The sequence below is a fragment of the Chiloscyllium plagiosum genome, unplaced genomic scaffold (genome assembly GCF_037043375.1).
Source record: "Chiloscyllium plagiosum isolate Xiang-an unplaced genomic scaffold, Cpla_swu_hap1 HiC_scaffold_48, whole genome shotgun sequence".
Classification (NCBI taxonomy): Eukaryota; Metazoa; Chordata; class Chondrichthyes; order Orectolobiformes; family Hemiscylliidae; genus Chiloscyllium; species Chiloscyllium plagiosum.
This window is the reverse complement of record NW_028270186.1, coordinates 14,041,886-14,063,268: the sequence shown is the minus strand read 5'-3', so window position 1 is coordinate 14,063,268 and position 21,383 is coordinate 14,041,886. Positions and strand designations below refer to the sequence as shown.

Below are 21,383 nucleotides of genomic sequence, written 5' to 3'. Positions count from 1 at the left end.
CATCGCCTGGTCCACCAATCTGTTTAATTAATGAGTTCTTAACTCAATTTTTAAAAAAAGTCACACTAGTCTTTTAGTTTATAGCCTGTAAATATTTCCCCGTTGGTTTCTTCAATCTGCAAGTAACCAAAAATATATAGTCAAATCAATAGCTATTTCCAACCAATGAACTTATGGTTTGCCTGTCATGTCACTCTTTTTTACTGGGCTCTATTTGGCTTCAATTTATCCTGTTAAAAAATACTTACAATCTCAGTGCCAACAGAAGAACAACCGAACTGCACCTCTTCCCCCCTGCACCTAATTGCCTCCAAATTTCCCAAACTATATATTCACTCAGGCTGTGTCTTTCTCTGAATCTCTCCTTCCTGACTGAGCTAAGTTTTACTGAATCAGAAACATTTCTTTTTTGGAGATGGAAAATAGATACATAAAATCTATGTACTGGTTTACCTTAGCACATCTGCTTGTTCTAAGATCCCAAATACATTTCCTCTATCTCTCCACCTCTCTACATTTTTTCTCCTTTTGGAAACTTCTCAAAGTTACTGCTTTGACCAATAACTCTTCATGTCGCTTCGTGTCCTAATTCATTTTATAATGGTCCTGTGAATATTAAAGCTACTAAAATGATGAAGTATTGTAATTCTTTTGAGTCACACATCCCATTCCAACCACCAATATCAATATATTTTATTGGCTGAGAAGTGTTGAAGTCTTTCATATGATTATGTATTAGTAGCAAGGCCAGAATTTGATGTCCATTCCTAAGTGTCCTTGAGAAAATGGCAGTCCACTGCCTTCTTAAATCACTGCATTTCTTATCATGTATATACATCCACAATGCTATTAGGAAGGGATTTCAAGGCTTTTATGGAGTCATAAAGATGTACAGCATGGAAACAGAACCTTTGGTCCACCCCGTCCATGCCGACCAGATATCCCAAACTAATCTGGTCCCACTTGCCAGCACCAGGCCCATATCTCTCCAAACCCTTCCTATTCATATACCCATCCAGATGCCTTTTAAATGTTGCATTTGTACCAGATTCCACCACTTCCTCTGGCAGCTCATTTCGTACACTTACCACCCTCTGTGTGAAAACATTGCCTCTTGGATATTTTTTCCCTCTCACTCTAAACCTATGCCCTCTGATTCTGGACTCCACTACCCCAGGGAAAAGACTTTGTCTATTGATCCTATCTATGCCCCCCCCTTCCCCCCATGATTTTATAAACCTTTATAAGGTCACCCCTCAGCCTCTGACACTCCAGGGAAAACAGCCCCAGTTTATTCAACCTTTCCCTATAGCTCAAATCCTCCAACCCTGGCAACATCTTTGTAAATCTTTTCTGAACCCTTTCAAGTTTCACAATATTCTTCCGATAGGAAGGAGACCAGAATTGAATGCAATATTCCAAAAGTGGCCGAACTAATGCACTGTACAGCTGCAGTATGACCTCCCAACTCCTGTACTCAATACTCTGACCAATAAAGAAAAGCATACCAAACGCCTTCTTCACTATCCTATCTGCCTGCAACTCTACTTCCAAGGAGCTATAAACCTGCACTCCAAGGTCCCTTTGTTTCAGCAATACCCCCTAGGACCTTACCATTAAATGTATAAGTCCTGCTAAGATTTGCTTTCCCAAAATGCGGCATCTCGCATTTATCTAAATTAAACTCTATCTGCCACTCCTCAGCTCATTGGCCCATTTGATCAAGATCCTGTTGTAATCTGAGGTAACCTTCTTCACTGTTCACTCCACCTCCAATTTTGGTGTCACCTGTAAACTTATTAACTATTCCTCTTATGCTCACATCCAGATTTTGATCCAACTAAAGTGAAGAGATGATAAATCTAAGTCAGGATGGAGGGAAATTTGCAGGTGCTGATATTTGTAGAGGTGAACTCCTCCTGCCCTTCAACTCTGGTTCTCTGGATGCTGACAGTGTTTTATACACTATAAATGTATTCAGTCTTCACATTTTTGCCTGAAAATTAGTGTCGGTCATCTATTTGAATCACTGCATAAATGTGCTGTCCCATGGAGCTGGAGTTTTTGTTTGGAGGCAGGAGGCTTTAACAAATGTAATTCTCTACTTTAGAAGGTTGTGATGGCTAAGGCAGTGAAGATGTTTAACAAAGAAATAGATTTCTCGTGAGTAAAAGGGCAGTAGAGGTTTTGCAATTGAGAAATTCTGTCAACAGAAGGATAGATGTTCCTGCGCTGCAAATTGTATATGGCATACACTGCTGCTAGAATGTGAGTTGTAAAGGGAGTGAATGTTTAATGTGGCTGATGGGTGATGCCAATCAAATGAGCTAAACTCTGTTGGATGGCAGTGAGCTACATGACTGTTGTTGGAGTTGCAATCATCAGGCAAGTGCTTTTTGTTTCACAAAATTAATGCACTGACATTTATGTATGCCCTTCATTTATAGATCATGAACAATACTAAGATTTGCTTTTAGGAAATAATATAGTTCAGCAGTATGTGCCATGCTTTATTCTCATGGTTAAGAACATCTCTTAGCTCCAAATTTTATTGTCTTGTAAAATACTATGAACAATGCATCATTAAAATGCAATTTTTACGAAATATTATTGTACACAAGTTGAGGTTTGGAACATTTCAACTGCTAACAGTAAGTGACCCAAATTAGATAGTGAGTGATGATTACAACTGCATGCAGACTACGTAAAGACGTTGCATTTGGGCACAACCTTAAGGTGGGAAATCCCCTTTGTGTACAGTGACATCCATGACTTTGTGGAAAGGAATATGCTGGCCTTAATGAAGACAATTCAGCTTTAAATAAAATCTCAGTTAAATCCATGTTCTAATACTTATTATAATCTCAATAATATTTTGTGCCTGCATACATGTTTGAAATCATGAACTCTAAAGGGGAAGAGAGGCCACCTCTTCATTTTGCTGAGTGTTATGAGCTCGGGGGCGCTTGAAATGAGTCACAACTTACGACGGAGCACATGGCAACATTTTTACTGTTAATACCCAGGAGAACATCACAATTACGGTAAAAAGAACAGCAATGAGAAATCTGAAATTGTGATTCATACACTCGTGATAACAGGTTTCAGAGGAACAAATGACAAAGGTCACTGTTGGAAGATCATATTTGCTGCAGGATAAAATATAAAGGAGTTAAACATTCTGGCACTTTATGCATCATAGCTACACCAGTACTTCATTTTTAATTGTTTACTGTCATTATGGGTGCCAATTCATTTCTCTCAAAACATCATTGCTGTCTGGATCTCCACAAACATTGACTGGATTATTCAAAATGCAATGAATATAAGTTAGTTTCTTGTTGATTTACTGCTTTGAGAAGTTCATGTATTTGAGAACTTTTCAGGCAAAACATTCTTTTCATCTTTTTGCCTCATTTCACTGGGTAAGTACCATAATATGTGAAATTTTCATTTTATCTTTTTTCTCAGGATGCTTATAATGGAGGTCAGTAACTTTAAGCTTTAAGTTTTTCACCTTTGCAGTAACATTATTCCAATATCAATCTATATCTTGAATACTGAGAAATAATATCACAAAATGTATTTTCATAATTATTAATTATTTAGTGCAATAACCTTTATAACATTGCCGACTGTTCAAAAATGGCCTTGATTTAATAAATATTTCACAACCTGTATGCACATTTAGATTCTAATGAAGTTCTTACAAAGTCATTCACTGAACAAGCAATAAAGACAAATACTGATTAAAAAATATTTATTTCAGGATGTATGAACAGTAACATTACTCACTTTCATTACAACCTCTAGTTGATAATTTTATTCCATTTGTCTGACTTAGGCAGTCATTGTACATTAGTTGAAAATAATTTGAATTAAAACTACTCTTTTTTTATGGTTATCTGGAAAATACATTAAATGAAATATTTATTTTATTATATTAAATTTCTGTAACTTTGTTAATTGATGTACATTTTTTCATTCATTCTTGAACATCCTCTTTTAAGAAGCAGCTACAATTAGGCAGAAAATGGCTCAGTACAACATTCTGTAGCTAAAACGTTAAAACAATTGAACAAGAAAATGAACACAAAAAACATGCCAATATTATACTGTGGAATATTGAAATGATGCAAAGTTTTTTTTTAATTTAACAGTTTCAGTTGCTGCATTGAAACTACCTTTCCCCAAAATTGAAAATGAACAAAAACTTCTCTTGAGTTCTCATCTGGCTGCAATGTTAGGGTTTCGTTTTGACCCGACCTGCCTGGTTCCAAGTCGGCAGTTAGTGCTTATGTAATTAAGGCCCTGCTGCAATTTATATTTGGCCTCACCAGGCAAATTACGGGAGGTTTTCCTGCTAGCCTACTTCAAATCTGAAGACTGAAAATGTGTGACATGGTAAATCTGCCTTTGCTCACTGGGGTCAAGTGAAACAAAAGTTTTCTCTGTACTTGCAAGCAAAGTTGTGACTTCCTCAGTTTCACCTTCGCCAATTCATTTTTCACTCCATTGAGATGCTCCCAAAAAACCTTCCACCACTTCAACTGAATCAGAGACTCCCTCCATTGGCAAAATGCTGAGCAGAAGAGTTTGGGAAGGTCAAGGAGGTGAGATCTGGACCTGTGGAGATTATTGAGTGAGAAATTAGGACTATTTGCAACCAATTGCCTGGCATTAAAAATGAGTGCTGCATTGTTGAGACCACTGCTATTTTTATTTTATTTCCCTAATTTTTGGTTTGGAACTGTGCGTTGCAGATTAGAATTAAACTTCAAACAATAGCTTTTTTTTAAATAAAAGAAGAGAGAGCAAAAAGCTAATTTTGGTTTTGGGAATTGGCCTGGAAAGATAATGCAGGTTAATGTCTGTCCTAAAATTACTGCAGATGAACTGGAACCAAAGTGTTGTTTTGGTCAGGGACTGGTGTCTGCTTGGATGTTGATTTGTTCCTGTAAGGGGGGACCAGTGCTGTCCAGTAATCATCGAGAATATTGAGAAAAATAATACAAAGTGTGAGCTGCCTTTGACTGGGCTTTGGGCAGGAGACAGTTTTGCTTTGGGGGCTGCAGGACTGGGCTGGTTTTTGGTTTTGCACTCTAGTTATTTTGCAGTTAATGACTCATTGAAAGTTCTGAGAAAAAAACACCAATGTATGAGACCTAAGTAAAGGTCTCCGGAGGTCTGTGGTAGCTATTGGCATTGACCATCTCTTAGGAATTCAAGCAAGGTACAGTCTTATATGCTTGTCATACTGCTCATTGTCCAAGGATTTTACTGAAATGATTATTGAACTAGCCAATCAAATTATTTTTTCTAATTTATCTGTTAACTGTGACTGTTGGTGTGTGACTGTGGGTCAGTATTCAAAGAAAATTGGGCTTAGGCTATAGATATTAATTAGATTGCCTTATTTTTCATCTGTGTTCTGCCAAAGTTAAGTTTGTTAAATTGTTCATTTTTTCAAAACTATAAACCTCGGGTCCAAGGCTTATTGTTTGAAAATTGAGCAGTTTTGAGGGTCATTGAATGTTTTAAGATCACTATGTTGTGAATCCACTGAGAGTGAGGCTGATGTGGTATGGCTTGCTGTCCCTATGTCATAACAATGTCAACATTTTTGGGAGAATTGCAACAAATGCCATACTCTTCATGGTGGTAGTGTGCACATAGTTCATCAGAAGTATGTAGAGCACATGGATCATGACATAAATCTGTATAATGTAACATTGACATCAACAGTACCATATTGGAACTCAACACTCTGGGTCACACTAATCTCTAAATCTTGTGAGCTGAAAATAAATTCCATAAGTCTATCATAAGACCAAATAACATCGGAGCGGAAGTAGACCTTTCAGCCTATCAAGTCTGCTCTGCCATTCAGTGAAATCAAGGCTGATCTGATGATCCTTCATCTACTCTCCTGCCTTTACCCCATAGCTCTTGATTCCCTTACTGATTAAAAATCTGTCTGTCTCAGTCTTGAATATACATAGCAACTCAGGCTGGTCAGCTGTCTGCGATCTAGAATTCTGCAGATTCACAATCCACTGGGAGAATTCTTTGTCATCTCTGTATTAAGTGGACAATCTTATCCTTAACCAGATTTTTTTTTTGAAAATTAAAGGAAGTAAGGGATATAGTGCGAGTGCTGGTAAGTGGAGCTGAGTCCATGCAATGATCTTATTGAGTGGCAGACCAGGTTTGATGGGCCGGATGGCCTTCTCATGCTCCACGTTCTTATATTCTTATGTTCTAACCCTATCTTTTGTATGCTAAGATGGTGCCTGATCTAGTCATTTCCGTTTACTTTGGCTGTTTCTTCTATTTCTGCTTTTATTTTTAATCCTGTCTTTTGTGTGCTAAGATGGCGCTGGAAAATGGCAACTTTGTTCACTTTTCACCTGTACTCCTGTATTTCTGTATTCGCGTGCACATGACAAAAAAATCTAAATCTAAATCTCTTGTCCAAAAGAAACAGATGGAATGAGTACAGGTCTGCAGTAGGACTGCATTGTTATGATCCCTTTAGTCTGTACCAGTCTACTGTTCCAGCGACATTGGAGTCACCATGGCGAAGTATGGCTTCTGGGTGAAAAAGGCTATCTGTTGATAATATTTCTGATAACTACTGTGCAATTCTCAAATACATACATAGCTTGTTCATTAAAACTGCTATGCTGCCACATGAGATATGACATAACTGAACACAGGGATATGCTGAAGCAATGTTTCAATTGTTTGGACCATTCTGAAGGAACCATGTATATATTTGCGAAAATGGTTTCAAGAGTTCTTGTCGTCTACAGCACAATCTGGAGATGATCGAGGGATAGTCCCTCACCATGAGGTACAAGCAGCAAAGGAGCAGGAGCTTTAAGAAAAAAAACATGCTTAGCTCCAATTTAAAATTGAAAAGCAACACAAAATAAATATTCTGTATTTGGCTTGAAATCAGGTTACATGCAACAGTGAATGATTACTCTTATCCACTCCCTTCGAACATGTCATCTATGTGTCTTTGTTTATCCTGTGAGAACCCTGTAACTGAGCATGTGTAGTAGAACGTTGCTGATCTTCTGGGAAGAACACAGCAAATAGTATTGCTGAAGAAAGAGACATTTTGTTTAAACTATCAGACAATGCACTCTCAGAAATTAAGGAGTTTCTTTCAGTTTTGGTGTGACTTCTCACATCAAACAGGAAGAGGTAAAAGCTGAGTTTGAAGTCCTCTATTTCCAGTCACCCCACCTGAAACCAGTGACGCCGAAGGTGAATTGTTGCATGCAGACCTAATTGATCTTGCACTGGAGTATTACAGGACTTCAAATGTCATGTCTGACTTTCGCGTGCAACACAAATATCTGACAGTGTTGAAAGGCCTCAAGGCCAATGTGGATGTACATAACAGTAAACAAGACAAAGTGACAAGAATAGTCATCCTTCATGTAATGAACTCAATGAAATGTGCACCATTCTTAATGACATGTCCACATTCATATCCATTGGATTGCTGCTTATTGTCATGGGACAGTCTGACTTAAAAAAAGCTAAGACATGATTGCTGCTCTCGTGTGAGAAGGGCAATCAGCCTGTTGATTTATCTACAATAGGATTGGTCCTCACCTCTCAGCGTGTGTATGAACTTTCCAAGGTACACAAAAATGATGTATTTTCACGTCCTATCTTATCTATGATTGGTTCTGTGCAACAGGAGCTAGCCAAGTGATTGAGTGAATTGCTGAAAGAAGTTTTCAGCAGGTTTTTCCACATGCGTGGTGAAGGATTCCTTCATTTTACAAAATCCATAAAGGACCTTCCCATAGATAACAATGAAGTATCCCTGCGCTAAATTGACATTGCCAGCCTATTCACCAGTGAACTACTCAAGGAAGCTATAGATATCTGAATTGCAGCTCGATATCATGGTGGCCTACACCCCTCATGTTATGTGAATCAATATTCATTGAACTTATAAACTTACCAGGTCACGCAGCTGCATTCACTTTTCGCAATGCCATGTATGCCCAAATAGCTGGTGTTACAATAGAATTGCTGCAAGGCCCAGCAGTCACAAACATCTTTGCTGTGATCCATGAGAAATGGGTCTTCAATGGAATGACATCAGATAGAGTCATAGATATGTACAGTACGACCCTTCAGTCCAACTCGTCCATGCTGACCAGATATCCTAAGTTAATCTAATCATATTTGCCAACATTTGGCCCATATCCCTCTCAACCTTTCTTATTCATATACCCATATGGATGCCTTTTAAATTTTGCAATTGGACCAGCCTCCACCACTTTCTCCCATTCATTCCATATACGCACCATCGGTCTGTGTGAAAAGTTGCCCCTTAGGTCCCTTTTAAATCTTTTCCCTCTCACCTTTAACCAATGCCATTTAGTTTTGGACTCTCCACCCTGGGGAAAAGACCTTGACTATTCACTCTATCTATGCCCCTTATGAGGTTACCCCTCAGCCCCTGACGCTCCAGGGAAAATAGCCCCGGCCTTTTCCTTATGGCTCAAACCCTCCAAACCTGGCAAAATCCTTGTAAAGCTTTTCCAAACCCTTTCAAGTTTCACAACATCGTTACAATAGCAGGGAGACTAGAATTGAACACAGTATTCAAAAAGTGACCGAACCAATGACTTGTACAGCCACAGCATGACTTCCCAACTTCTGTACTCAGTGCACTGACCAATCAAGGGTCGCATACCAAACGTCTTCTTTAGCGCCCTGTCTATCTGCACTCCAAGGTCTCTTTGTTTGGCAACTCTCCCCAGGACTTTTCCAATAATTGTCTAAGTCCTGCCCTGATATGCCTTTCCAAATTGCAGCATCTCACATTTATCTAAATTAAACTCCATCTGCCACTCCTCGGCCCACGGGCCCAACTGATCAGGTCCAGTTGTATTCTGAGGGAACCTTCTTTGCTGTCCACTGCACCACCAATTTTGGTATCATCTGCAAATTTACAAACTATTCTTCCTATATTCACATCCAAATCATTTCTAGAAATGACAAAAAGCAGTGAACCCAGCACCCATCCCTTTGGCACACCGCTGATCACCGGCCTCCAGTTCAAAAGCCAACCCTCTATTACCACTCTCTGACTCCTACCTTCTAGGTAATTTTGTATCCAAATCACTAGTTCTCCCAGTATTTCATGTGATCTTACCTTGTTAACCGGTCTACCATGCAGAACCTTGTCCAATGCCTTGCTAAAGTCCATATGGACAGCGTCCACGGTTCTGCCTTCATCAATCCCCTTTGTCATTTCTTTATAAAACTCAGGGGAGAAAGTGAGGTCTGCAGATGCTGGAGATCAGAGCTGGAAATGTGTTGCTGGAAAAGCGCAGCAGGTCAGGCAGCATCCAGGGAACAGGAGAATCGACGTTTCGGGCATAAGCCCTTCTTCAGGAATCCTGAAGAAGGGCTTATGCCCGAAACGTCGATTCTCCTGTTCCCTGGATGCTGCCTGACCTGCTGCGCTTTTCCAGCAACACATTTCCAGCTTTATAAAACTCAATCAAGCTACTGATTGCCCACGCACAAAGCCATGTGGACTATCCCTAATCAGTCACTGCCTTTCCTAATACATGTAAATCCTGTCCCTCAGAATCCCCTCCAACAACTTGCCTACTACTGATGTCAGGCTTACCGGTTTATAGTTCCCTGGCATTTCCTTACAGCCTTTCTGAAGTAATGACATCACATTTGCCAACCTCCAGTCTTCTGGCGCCTCAGCCATGGTTTTCGGTGCTACAAATATCTTAGCAAGGGACCCAGAAATCACTACCCTAGCTTCTCACAAAGTTCTTAGGTTTACCTGACCTGGTTCCAGGGATTTATTCGCCTTTATGCATTTCGAGACTCTCCTCTGTCTTTTCATGTTTGCAATGTGCAGATGATAGATTTGTTATCTATGGTGACATGCAACTGTTTCTTTACACATGTTACTGGGCTCCATTCTGCATTCACATTCACTCTTGAGATGGAGCAGTAAATGACCTCACTTTCCAGGGTGTCCTTGTTGAGAAACTGGTCAGATATTTCTCTACTACTGTTTCCCCTTCACTGATTGATATGTTTACTGGGATTCTGACAATGTCATGTAGTGCAAAATTAGTCTTATTGCAACCTTGTAAGCAATTTGTGAACTGTGCAAGCTGATCCTGAAATACAGTGCAACAAAGCCATTGTGCAGGGTATTAGCTGCCCTGATAAGATTATTTTTCATTTTGTACAATGTAGACTCATGAATGGTCCAAAGGCTGTCAAGATTAGTACTGACAAGTACCTAGTTTTAAATGGTATATTTTAAGTTACACTGTTATAGATTAGGAATCCTTTGTTTTTCTCTGCTAAAATTAAATATGTTACAATAATAGGAATATTTTCAGTTCATGATAAAATCTGTTACGAATTGCTTACATCTTGAAAAGCAGTCAGTCATGAAAACTGGCCATCTTGTGGTCTACTTGGGATTTATTCTTTAGTGATGATTCCTAGAAAAGTGGGATATTATTACTGGCACACTCTTCCCATTTAAATTATAACAGTAGACAGAAAGAACATCTACTCATGTTGTGCTTACTGTAGCTCACAAAACAGGTGGCAGCCATTCTCCGGTTCATTTCTTCAGATAGTACCAAGACCAATCAGATTCAACCTGCCAAGTTTAAAACTTAAACAACTCTTGGCAGTAGTAACTGTCACTCTTCATCTAGCTGATGCATTTTCAATGGCAAAGTCTCTGTCAGTCAGGCTCCACTGCAAACCAATCAGCACTTTCTCCTCGTGCAACATAAAAAGATGAGTTCCCTTTATAATGGTATTTCTTGTGAACTGCCCTGATGAGTGCAAGACAGAAAGCTTCAAGAGAATGTTTCCTTTCTCAGTACTACTCAAGTTCCGTATGACCAAACAACTAACAACAGTTGGTCTTGAAGGATGACCTCGGGTAACTCTGGACTTAAAAGACAAATTGCATCCTCGCGGTTTTGGCAACAGCAGTCTAGACTGCTTGGTCACAAAACATTAACAGAGGCGCTGGGAATTAACAGGAGTGGCAGGACAAATGTTGCTCTCCTGTGACTGGATAATAGGTTTGAAATCCATGGAACAGCTTTCACTTTCATGGGGTGCTGCACACCAATCCTCATTGTCTATTGGAAGAGGGGCTCTTCATAAGTCAGTCCTGCTGTCCCGGGAATCACTTATCAATCTTCGTCACATTCCCCCAATAGCTAGGACATCCCTAAGATGAGGAGACTAAAACTGAATGCAATACTCTACATTTGGTCTCACTTGTAAAATAGCAGCAAGACATCCCTGTTCTTCAGCTCAACATTCTTTCAGTATGAAGGCCAACATGCCATTTGCTTTCTTCACTGCCTGCTGCACCTGTATGCTTACTTTCAGCGAGGAGTGTACAAAGACACCAGTCTTCTTGTGACTCTCCTTTCCCAAACAATCGGCACTCAGATAATAACCTGCTTTCCTGCTTTTGCTACAAAAGTGAATAACATCACATTATAATTTATCTGCCATGCATTTGCCAGTCCCTTTAAAAAAAACTCAACTTATCCAAATCTCACCTGAAGCATCTCATCCTCCCATCCAGCTTTGCATCATCTGTAAACCTGGCGACATTACATTTAGTTCTCTCATCTAAATCATTAATATATATTTTGAACAGCTGGGATCTCAGCACTAAATGCTCCAGTACCCCAATCATCACTGTCTGCCAGTTGGAGAAAGTGCATCCCTACTAATTTTTTTCTCTCTGTGCGCAAATCAGTTCTCTATCTCTGTCAGTACATTAGCCCCCAATCTCATGCATTTTAATTTTACATCCTCATCTCTCATGCAGGACCTTATCGAAAGCCTTCAGGCAAACTACATTCACTGGTTGCAACACGACAGAATTATTATTTCTGATCCAATGACTTTCTTTTGAAGTTCTGAAGAAGGGTCACTAGACCCAAAGCATTAACTCTGCTTTCTCTGCACAGATGCTAACAGAACTGTTGAGTTTTTCCAGCACTTTCTGTAGTTCTTTCTGACTTCCAGTGCCTGTAGTTCTTTGGTTTTTCACATTTACTGATTCCTCCTTATCATCCCAACCAGTTACGTCCTTGAAAAATTCCAATAGATTTGTCAAACATGATTTTTCTTTCATACATCCATGTTGTCTCTGTCTAATCCTGTCACCCTTTTCCAAGTACTCTGCTATTAAATATTTTTTATAACTGATTCTTGCTAAAACAGTGAATGATGTAAGCTAAAATTCTGAAGTTGTGCAATAAAATCAAACAGACAACATTAAATAAAAAGTGCTGCACAGGGTTCAGCATGATAATTTAAACCAAATGGGGAGAATATCAGGCTCTGAAAACCAAGGCAACAAAGGGGAAAGTAAAGATGAATTTGGTCATGTAAATTGAAGACAGAGAAATCAAACTTCGTTCATAAGATTAAAAGAAGTTGTTTGCTGGAAAATAATTGTGGGTCAGACTAAATTGACTAGGATGAGTTTCTCCTCACTTGGCTGTGGCTGACTGAACTGAAAATAAGCTTGTTTGATTTTGATTTGGAGAATTGTAAAAGAAATACCAATGTATAATGTTACTCTTATAAGCTGGGACAAAAAGATTGTTCTATTATGAATGTGCAGCACATTTTCAATCCATGATTCCTGTCAGCAATGCAGGAAGCTGTTCGAGGATTTGCACTAATTTTCTTTTTCAAATCTACTGCATTTAAATGAGAACATTGCTGTGACAAGCTCTATTTTCAAAATTCTGAATAGAAGTCACACCCAGTGTTAAGCCCTCTCACTCTAAATGTATACTGAAGCAAATTTTGTAAAGGAGCTTGTCAAGTGAGATACAGAAACTAACTGCAATAGCAATTTGCTACTCAACATATGGAATCAACAAGTCTTCATATAGAGAGCATTTTTCATCACCACAGTCCTGAATCAAACATTCTATCAGCCATGCCTCAAGCCCATCCTCCAGATTCAGTGAGAAGAATGTTGAACAAATAGTGTTGTTCTTGATGCCAAATCCACAGCATTCAGACAAAGCCTCCACAAAATCAACATGGATGGACTGAACACTGTCCTGATAGCTGATAAGCACCTCCCTGCCAATTTTTCTTTAACCTCAAACGGCCACCTTTCCAGGGAAGGACAAAGAAAACACTTCAGAGATTTCTTGAATCACTCCTTGAAGCAGCAGCACAGACATTGATGATTGGAAGATGCCTGCAACCAGTTATTCCAAATGGTGTCAACGTTTCCATCAAAATGAATCATGCTTTGAGTCTAAACAGTGAACAAAATGACAGCAGAAAAGGGGAGATGGGAAGCAAATTCTGCACTCTGGATTCCATTAATCCATGGAGATCCTGCCCCATTTACCCAAAGATCTGTGGGTAAGAATCACCCTGTTGTATCACATTAAGACTCATGGCAGGAACTCATGACTCTGAGTAAATGCCATCCTCGAATCAAGAGACAACTAGTGATGAACAATAATGATGACTTGGAGCTGTATTGCAAAATTTCCCAACTACATGATTTGCTGCTTGTAATCAAGAAGGATAAAATACGTCTGGGAGGTTAGATGACACAACAAAGAGCCCACACTAAACACAACATCTTTGCACAAACATCTGGTGATAGCTGCTGCTTCAGCGGTCCTTCACAAGTTTACCTCTACCCTCAAATATTGTACTCCCATTTCACTCCAGCCACGAAATGGAATGACATTATTTGCCATAGAATCAGACAATTTTCTGCCAGTGGCTTTTTTCCCATGAATCATAGCAACAGCAGCAGGATGGTTCATTTGATTAATTTAATTGGTGTCCAGGAATTTTGCATGCCATGAATTAGAGAAACAAAATTTCCAATGTCCATTGCTGTTGTGCCATGTTTGGATACTTTTATTATAAATTGGTGATTTGTATCAGTTAGGGTTTCTGAACCTGACTGAAAATATTTGATGATGGAAGGAGTACGGTGCACAAAAGAGAAGAACATCGGCATAGTTGTAATTTATTTTAAAAATAGGCTGCAGCATGAGATGAAAACAACTCTTACAGTCACAAGATAAATTAATGTAATGCTTAGTTCAAGAAACATTATAAAGTGTTAACATTAGTGGATACTTTAAAATTATATTCTCCTGCTACGTCAGTTGGAGATTGGATTTCTCTATCATTGCAAAAAATCTTGCAACAGAAAATATAATAGCTTAATGTAATAGTGAAGTTACGTTGCAAGTCTTGACATTCTGTATCTGTGGGTATTTGAAACAATAACTATTACTTAATACAAGTCTTCCTTTTTGTGTTGAGTGAATTTGATAACAGAAGCATTCTTCCAGTGAATTATCAAAAATAGCAGCATGTACCACTCTGCAGATCGAAGATATAATGGTAAATTCATATGCTTTGTAACAAAACTATCCTATTTTGTTTAACAGGTTGTATCCATAATAAGTCACAGGTTATATATTGAAATTGTGTTTAATTGTTGAATACATAATCAATATGAATCATCATTAATTATTTTATTCCAATTTAAATCAAACTATTCATTTTATTTACAAGCTTCAATATTTAATTATCTGCTTTGATTTTAAAGATGCTGGACCATCTCTTATGTGTCTGATAACAAATTGTGCATGAAGTGTAGTGTGAGTCTCTTGTAAGTCATTGCCACTTAAGGTAAGTAAGGTTCTTCACAGTGACTAAACACAAAGGAACCTTTCGGATGTTAATTGGCTATCACATAGCCTTAAAACACTACCTGCTCCTTTGTAAGACGTGTAGATGGAATGAATTTCTGGCCCCCAGAGAAGTGTGCATTCATGAATATGATCATGTGGAACATATGAGTGGAGGCAAAGACCTGTGTCAGGGTTTTCACATTAATATTGGTCTCCGCGATCTCCTCACTAAAATGCTGCGTCTTGGTTGCACTCATGAACGTAACGTTTGAAGGATGTCTGAAATCTGTTGCCATCCAAAGTAATTGACAAAGTTGAGCAGTGTTGTGCTATAACTTCTATTCATCTTGGGATTTATGAAGAGGCTGCTTAACTCTGACATGTTAACCCATTCCGATATTTAAATTAGTAGATTAGATATGTAATTATTTGAAGAACAGCTGTATTTCAAGATGTTTGACTGTACTTACAATGAAGTGTCACCTTCAGAGTGTCTTATTTTCATGCTGTCACACTTTGTCTCGATTTCAGTGTCTGCACATGTGGTCGAATGAGCATGCTCTGTGCTGAAGTCTGTTGGCCAGAAGATTTGGGCCGTATGTGGTTGGAGGTCCAAACATACTAACAGTGTTCTGCTCACATGTAGGCTCACCCTTCTTGGTTGCAACTTCCACAGATTTGGGGTCATAGGCAGGGTGGAGGTGGACGGGTCAGGCACCCCTGGGTGACCTTGGGAGGAGACCTTCTGAGGGGGCCTCTGTATGTTTGTGCGATTCATGCTCTGGGTGCCTGTTAGCACCACTATATCTGTTTGACAGAAAGGGAAACCTAGAGTGAGGGCAAGGTCCTTCATCCCAAACTTGCCTTGCTGAGCACTGATGGCTAGAATAATGGTATGCAGGTCTGCGTGCATTTTCAACAGCCCCTGAGCATTTAGCTGGACCTGGATCTCGATGATCATATGGAGACAGACAGACACACGCCATAACCAGCACAATACTGATAAAGTTAGTGGATGCCTCCAATCTTCATTCCAGTCTGCCTAGTGTCTCTGACAAGCCTACTTGCTACTCCTGGGACTATCTGTGGATTCGAACAAAGTCATTAATGGCTGACACCGTTGGGTCATCTTCTGCCTGGGAATGAGTAGATGCCCAGGCTCTGGCAGTTCTTTGTGTGCCAGTGACCCAGAACATTTCGTCTTCGAAGCAGCTGTGGAGATATGTCAATCATACATACACTGGAATGTGCTCTTCCATTTAATCCAGGAAGTGAACCTATGAGTTGAAAGTCTCTGAGTTGGTGGAGAGTGCAGGAGAAAATCTTGCTGTTACACTACCTTAGGGATCACTGGTTTCTGCGTCAGAGGTTGAAGAAGAACTGGTCTCTTTGTGATTGAGTAAAAACAATGACTGCAGATGCTGGAAACCAGATTCTGAATTAGTGGTGCTGGAAGAGCACAGCAGTTCACGCAGGAATTTACTGCTCCTCTGATGCTGCCTGAACTGCTGTGCTCTTCCAGCACCACTAATCCAGAATCTTTGTGATTGAGGCCTTGTGGGTGCCTTCAGTGACTGCATAAGAAGAGAGAGGTTATTAGTTGTGCAATAGTGATAGAAGTTACTGCATGTTAAGAATACATTCACAGTGATGATAATGGGAGGGCAGCATAATAGAGCACAATGAGGTTTACCTGGTTGCCTTGACAGTGGAAACCTTGGCATCCCCACATGAATGGGGGGTCAAGGATGTGGTGCTGAAAAGCACAGCAGGTCAGACAGCATCCGAGGAGCAGGAGAATCGATGTTTCATCAGGAATCACTTTCTCCTGACTTTCTCTATCCCCACATGAATGGTCATGACCTCTTCTGCCATTTCGAGGATCTTCTCCCAAAGGGAGTGAGAACACAAATGTCAACACCCTACTTGCTGTCTTTGTCCTTTCCACACTGTTGTTTGACATTTTCTCCTGCAATGTGACAAAAGGGTGTAATGAGTGAAATGAAAGAGGCTGAAAGAACTATTAGTGATGCTGGAGCAGGAAAGATGGTGAGGTATCCCAACTGAATGAGTAGGAAGTAGAAAGAATTGGGGGGAAGAGGATGGTCAGAATTTTGAAAAGATGAAGTAGCTGACAGTCTTGAGTGGAGGTGCTGCATGCGATAGTGAGACTAGTAAATCATGAGTTTTGTTGGGAAATTTGTGCAATGGTGAAGGGAGAGTGATTGTGAGGTAGAAGAGAGAAAATGACGTGTGATGTAGGGCATGAGATTTATGTTTATTTTAAGATAATTTATTTTTAGGTTTGAAATTTTGAATTTTAAACTGAAGGGGTTTAATGATTAATTACTAGCTATATCTGTCGCCATGGTGATTTATTTTAAACCATGAACAAAGTATCCAGTCTAGCATATTTGACTTTTTGATGGAGAAGTCTGGACTTGTGTTTTATACGTTTATGGGAGAAAAACTTTTCAGATTTAGTACGAGTTGAGGACTGTTCTTAGCAAATGATGGGTTTTTAAAACAGTTGTTCCTGAGAAGGTATGATAGTTTTGATTTGTTAAAAAAACAGATTATCTTGGAGGAATGAGTTTAGTAATAGTTCTAGACCAGAAATATTTGGATTAAACCCTAAAAGGATCACTTAACTCTGAGAAAATGTATGCTCAATCATATTAAGGTTCCAGGAAGAAGCTATCAGATTCTCCACAATGGGAGTTGAAACCACAGTTAAAGTAAGCCTGCAGAGGTGATTGAAAAGGATATTCTCTCTCATGTGATGACTGTAAAGGAGTGTTTTGCGATCTGTAAAATAGTGTTTTTGGGAGTTATGGAATTATATTTTTATTATGCTTCAAAACCCTTAAATTTGAACAGTATGTAAATAGTTTGGTTTCAGCATTGATAAACATTTCTTTTCATCCTGGAAACAGCATTGTGCAGGCTGGCAGTGTCTGCCAACCACACCTGCCTTTGACAGTTCAGAAGGAAGAGGATGGCCCTTCCCTCCAACATCCTGTCAACCAGGATTTCCAGATCTCTGTTGGCAAATGGGGATGCCAAGCTTCCCTTTTTCAGCCATGTATTTAGTAATAATGTGAATGCCAGAAGGTCCCTACTACAGCAGGTATGTTTGCATCTGTGACTGCTCAATTGAAGAAGGATGTCTCAAGAGCCCAAATGTATAAATAATTAGATGGGTAGTGAAGATTGTAAGAGAAAAGTTGCTATTGTCCACATAAATGACACAATCAAAAACATGGGAAAATTCAGTCCATAGAGTTCAGGATATTGCGAAGCACTGCTGAAGGAGGCTACAGAGGTAAAACCACTTTGAAATTTCCTAAGTGGAGAGAAAGATAGGAAGTGGAGTAGGCTATTTAGCTCCTTGACTCTACTCCGACTTTCAAAGATTGTGTTGATAATTTATCTAAATCTACTTTGTCTCATAGATGTCAAGATTTTTGTTATCCAAAGGTATTTCCAATGTCAGATTTTAATTTTTTATCCACTTCTTCATGGATGTGGGTGCTGCTTACTTATTGCCCATCCTTAATTGCCTGAGAAAGTGTTGAGTAGCAACTATCTTGGACCACTACAATCTGAGAGATGTAGTTACAGTTACAGTGTTTTAAGAGATCGAATTCCAGATGATTTGTCCAGAGGCGGTGAAAGAAGGGCAAATCAGAGGGTGGTACGTGTATGGACTGAGCTGCCAGAGGAAGTGGTGAAGGCTAGTATAATTGCAACATTTAAAAGGCATCTGGATGGGTATCTAAATAGGAAGGATTTGGAGGGATATGAGCCAGGTGCTGGCAGATGGGACTAGACTGGATTGGGATATCTGGACGGCATGGACGAGTTGGACTAAAGGGTCTGTTTCTGTGCTGTACATCTCTCTGACTCTATATAAAGTTATGAGGATGTGGGTGTACTGTACCTTTAAGAAAGTTAAAAGCTAGTAGAACTACCTGACAGCACCAAATGTTCTCAACACAATACAATGTAGCACGTGGCTCAGCGGTTAGTGTAGCTGGTTGCCTGGACACAAACAGATTTGAATTAGGCGAATCAGTTTAAATTATAGCCCAAAAATACCAAACTCCAATCCAATTTGAATTTAGTATATTGAAGCAGAATCCCCAAGAAGAAAAGGAAGACAGGAATACAAAGAAGAACCGAAAGCTGCCTAGTTTTGAGATGAGTTTTGTTTTGTAAATCTTAATCGGGATTTTTATCGGACCAGTATTATAGAAGGGAAAGTAAAAGATAGGTTAGAGGAAGGAGTTGTAAATAGTTGTGAGTTAATTATTCTCTGTTAGACTTTCAGAAATAAAGTTGTTAATTTTTACTCTAAATAGTTCTTGGCCTCTTGCTTTTTCATAGATTACTGCACAAGATAAATCTTTTCTGTGTTGCTGGTTTGAATTAAGCAGGAGGGTTTACCCCATGTCATAACTGTTTAACTCTCTCTCATTTCTTTCTATCCTTCTGTCTTTCTATTGTGTTCCTGATTAAGATTTACAAAACAAAACTTCTTACCTCAAAACCAGGCAGCTTTCGGTTCTTCTCTGTATTCCAGTCTTCTTTTCTTCTTGGGAATTCTGCTTCACAGTTTACTGATCGATAAAGGTACCTTTAAGAGAGCTATTTTTCGGGTAGTCTTCACATGTTGGTGCATTGGCGGTTCTCCTCCCAACTGTTCAATTTTCCCGGGTCTTATACCCCCAAAGCATTCGATTGTGTCATTGGCTTTTAAGATTGTCAATATACTAAATTCAAACTGGATTGGGTTTTTTTTTGTGGGGGGTATTATTTAAACTGATTCGCCTAATTCGAATCTGTTAATGTCTCCGGGCAACCAGCTACCCTAACTGCTGGGCGACATGCTACATTGTATCTTGTTGAGAATACTTGGTACTGTCAGGTAGTTATACTATCTTTTAACTTTCTTAAAGGTACAGTACACTCATATCTTCATAACAATAACTTCGCAAGGAATTTGCAGATTGTGGTGTTCCCATTCAGCTGCTGTTTTCATTTTTCTCGGTGCTTGCCAGCATTAATTGCAATTTGCAAAAGTATACTCCAAATTTCTACCACCATTTTGTGTGTGGGTGCACTTCCTAATTTCACTCGTCAAAGACCTGGTTCTAATTTTGAACTATGTCCCTTCACAAAAAGTTAAAATTGCTTCACTCCATTCCTCTATGTGTTCTCTTTAATATCCTGAAAACATCCATTATATCTTGTAACTGTCTAAATTCCTAAATAAGTACCTTTTTAAATGAGACTCAGGATCTTGCAGAATACTAAGACTTCCTATCAACCTGTGGAAGCAGTGTATCAACAGTTACTATCAATGATTTCAAGGCTGTAATGAAATATTGTTCCAAGCAAATATGCTCACTGAAAAAGAATTCTTTTTGGATTCTCGTTGTTACATTTTTAAGATTTATGAGTGTAGTTCAGTAAGTCTAAATTTAATCACGTTTGTTCTTCAAAAACATTATGCTCAGTCACTGTGCTATATAGCCATACAAAAGTTTTCAGTTAATTACAATGGGAATACTTTTTGAAGAATGACAAACAGTGAAAAGGTACAGAGCAGATTTGTTAGAACTTTGGCAGAGATCAGATTACTGTTACAGAAATTGATCTGAGGGGTTATAAAGTTTTAATAGTGTTAATAAGGAAGAAGTGGCACTCCACTGATTAGAGTTTGTCAACTTGAGAAAATCCATTTATCCCTGTTCTGTGCTCCTTTTTAGCCAACCATCTTTGTTTTCTACCTCTGATGTGAAACCTTATCAAATGCCTTTCAAAATCAAAGCACACAACATCTACAGGTCTACATCTGTGCCACATTTTATTCATCTCTAAATTCTAATAACTGAGTTAAATATGACTTCCCTTTCAAAAAGGTCATGTTGACTCTACCTATGTTATGATTTTCTAAGTATCGTGCTATAACCTCCTTAATAATGGATTCCAGCAATTTCCTATGATATCTGTTAAGTTAATTAGCCTATTGTTTCCTGCTTTCTGTCTCCCCCTTTCCTTGAATGAAGGTGTTGCATGTGTTATTTTCCAATCCACTGGGACCATTCCAGAAATTACAAATGTTTTGAAGATTAAGACCAATATATTCATGATCCAAACTGCTACTTCTCTTAAAAGACATGATATGCAGACCGTTTGGCCCACAGGACTTCTCAGCCTTTAAATCTAATAGGTTTCCCATTACTTTTTCACTTGGTGATTACTTCAAGTTCCTCCCTTCTGTTCACATCTTGATACCTTGGATGGTTTGGGGGTGGGGGAGCAACCTCAGTTTTGAATGGGAGTCCCTGTAGGCCATTGAGCATAGCTACAAAAGGAGATTGAGATTTGTCAAAAATTAAGATACCAGAAACAATATTTTGAATGTCCTCAAGAGTACAGGGGACATAATATGGGAAACTAGCCAAGAGTACTTATTATGAAATGCAAAATGAAACAGATTGGACTGGATTCTTCTTTCTGATCACACCCAAACATTGATGGAGTTGTTGCTGAAGAGGTTGCGATTTCAGACAGGGAACTCACACCAACACTGTCTTATGCTACCCTCCAGCTTTT

The 21,383-nt window shown here is 39.1% G+C and overlaps 1 protein-coding gene and 1 long non-coding RNA gene across 11 annotated transcripts in view; one reads left to right on the top strand and one right to left on the bottom strand.

Annotated features, from left to right (window-relative positions):
* LOC122543146 (methylcytosine dioxygenase tet3) overlaps positions 1-21,383 on the top strand; it is a 371,083-nt gene that overhangs the window by 150,228 nt on the left and 199,472 nt on the right. The gene's annotated exons all lie outside the window — the stretch shown is intronic.
* LOC122543149 (uncharacterized) overlaps positions 1-21,383 on the bottom strand; it is a 43,423-nt gene that overhangs the window by 16,178 nt on the left and 5,862 nt on the right. Inside the window, exons 2-4 of one of the 5 annotated variants that reach the window (XR_015754898.1) lie at positions 16,453-16,728; positions 15,230-16,333; positions 3,746-4,626 (exon numbers count right to left, since the gene is read on the bottom strand). The exons of 2 other annotated variants lie outside the window; for them this stretch is intronic. This is a non-coding gene — a long non-coding RNA (uncharacterized LOC122543149). Of the gene's footprint in view, positions 1-3,745; positions 4,627-13,656; positions 16,334-16,452; positions 16,729-21,383 lie in introns of those variants that run through there. 2 more of the 5 variants (XR_015754897.1, XR_015754896.1) reach the window with 2 other exon arrangements.